The sequence below is a fragment of the Chrysochloris asiatica genome, unplaced genomic scaffold, assembly GCF_000296735.1.
Source record: "Chrysochloris asiatica unplaced genomic scaffold, ChrAsi1.0 scaffold00112, whole genome shotgun sequence".
Lineage (NCBI taxonomy): Eukaryota > Metazoa > Chordata > Mammalia > Afrosoricida > Chrysochloridae > Chrysochloris > Chrysochloris asiatica.
The window spans coordinates 9,663,531-9,666,022 of record NW_006408630.1 but is presented as its reverse complement, the minus strand read 5'-3'; the positions used below and the strand labels follow the sequence as shown (position 1 = coordinate 9,666,022).

The following is a 2,492-nucleotide window of genomic DNA, read 5'->3' as shown; positions in this document are numbered from 1 at the left end:
CCTTTTGTCTTAGTCAATTTTCTTTTGGTTGTGAGGAAATAGAAATCCATTAAAATTAGTTCAATAACGAAAGAGGGAATTTTTATAGGAGGACTTTCAAGAGAACCTCCCCAACCTCATGAAGGACTAACCCTCTCACTCTCTAACTCTCTCTCTTCCTTTTCTTTTTTTACTAAGTAACTTTTGTACTCAAGAGTGAATTTGGGATTTTAATTTGGCTCCTCTAGTGCTGTGATTACGAGTCAGGTTGTTAACCCCAAAATCAGCAGTTCTAAACTACCGGCTGTTCTACAGGAGAAAGATGAGACTTTCTGCTCCTGTAAAGATTCACAGCCTTGGAAACCCTGTACAGGGTCGCTATGAGTCAGAACCGACTCCACCGTACACTACCACCACCACCACCTCCAGGTAAAGATGGCAGAGCGTGGTTACAGCTTTTCACTGACAACATTCAGTCTACCTGGTAAACTTGTCCAGATTAAATATGCTTTGGCTACTGTAGCTGGAAGATTTTAAGCTTCAGTGGGGATTTAAGCTGCAAATGGCGTGATGTTAGCAACTAAAAAGAACAGAAATCCATTCTGTATGATAAAAAAAGTCTACACAAAATATGCACCTTATTAAGTATGTAGTTTTGGTGTATGTAGTCGTGGCATGGGCCCAGTTTATGGAGTACTTATACACAGAGCTTGAAAAATAGCTAAGCAGTACTATCTTGTTTACCAAGAGACCATCCCCACAACATAGCTGGTAAAGAGAGTCGCTTCTGTGAATCAGGAATACACCCAATCAAGTGGTGTACCTCCATTTGGAGTTTCTTTACTTATTTGTGGTTGGAATGGGAGGCGACCTTATTTATTTCAGTCAGATCCATATGGAGCTTTCTTTTTCTGGAAAGCCACGGCAATGGGAAAGAACTATGTGAATGGGAAAACTTACCTAGAGAAAAGATATAATGAAGATCTGGAAGTTGAAGCTGCCATCCATACAGACATCTTAACCCTAAAGGAAAGCTTTCAGTGGCAAATGACAGAAGATGACATAAAAGTTTGTATCTACAATGAAGCTGGAGTTAGGAGGCTTACTACCAATGAAGTTAAAGATTACTTGGCTGCCATAGAATGGTAATGAAATAATTGAATAATCTGGGATTTCGGGTAATCAGGCTGCAAAATGCAAGGTCAGCAGTTCGAAACTACCAGCTGCTCCGGGGGAGAAAGATGAGGTTTTCTGCTCCCATAAAGATTTACAGCCTCAGAAACCCTGTCCAGGGTTGTTATGGGTAGGAACTGACTTTACAACATTTAACAATAACAACATCTGTTCTTAAACATGTTTAAAGCATGCTTTGTTTTGTAGATTTTTTGCATACTTATATCTACATGGTTTAAAAGAATGATGTTTTTGTTTTAAAGCTTTTGTTGTGAGTTGAGTGATAGTTTACATGGAAGAACATTGGTTTTACATTCATCCTGTCATATTTTGTATCAATGCAATGGTTACAGTTCCCTCCATGCATCATTATTCAACAGTATTTGCTTCTATTCCCTCTGGGATTTTTTTGGTTTCTTTATTTATTTATTTTAATGTTTTTTGTGAATTATATGATAGTTTACATGGGGGAACTTCAGTTTTATATTTATTCCATCGTATATCGTCTCACTTCCATGGTTCCAATCCCCTCCATGCATCATCAACCACCCAAAGGGTATATCCCAGAAACCCGCCCCCTACACTTCCCCGTCTTCCCCCCAGTTTTCGGCCCACAGTCCCTTTCCCTTTCTGGGTCCAAAGTCCCCAGTCGCTTCATCACTCCACGTCATCTGTCTCCATCTCAGGCATCTCTGTTTCTCTGGGCAGGGTCCCACCCTCGGCTCTTCTCTGTTGATGGTCCCAGGCGCCTCCGCTCCTATCCTGGAGAATTAATCACTCCCTTCCTTGTTACAAAACTTCTACCTTTGCATTTCCAACCCTCATAATCCGTCCTGATAGCATAGTGGTTAAGAATTGGGCTGCGAACCTTAAGGTCAGCGGTTCGAAACTACCAGCCGCTCCGCGGGAGAAAGATGAGGCTTTCTACTCCCGTAAGGATTTACACCCTCGGAAACCCTGTACAGGGTCGCTATGGGTCGGACCCGACTCGATGGCACTTAACAACAACAACAACAACATCACAAGTTACCCATCTGTATCTCCTTTCATCCGCTCCGCCCAGGCAGATTGAATAGTACCTACTGGAGCTTCTGCCTTCCGCCACGCTCCCTAGCACCAGGTTCCCTCTTGAAAGCTTGTAGGCCAGTCACTTCTTGCCTTTGTAGTCCTCCCCCCTCCCCATTTGAGTATCCAATGTCCAAGCTGCCCTTCTCCGTCCACTCTGTGTGTGGGTGTGGGTGTGAATGTTTCTTGCTGTGAGGATTTGTTCCCTCTTTTGAGTCACTGCTCCATAGGTATAGGTCAAGTTCATCAGATTGTATCAACTCACTCTTTTTTCT

General features: G+C 42.6%; 1 pseudogene; it reads left to right on the top strand.

Moving 5' to 3' along the window:
- Positions 1–414: 414 nt before the first annotated feature.
- Positions 415–1,128, top strand: LOC102841490 (annotated as a pseudogene).
- The last annotated feature ends 1,364 nt before the right edge of the window (positions 1,129–2,492 follow it).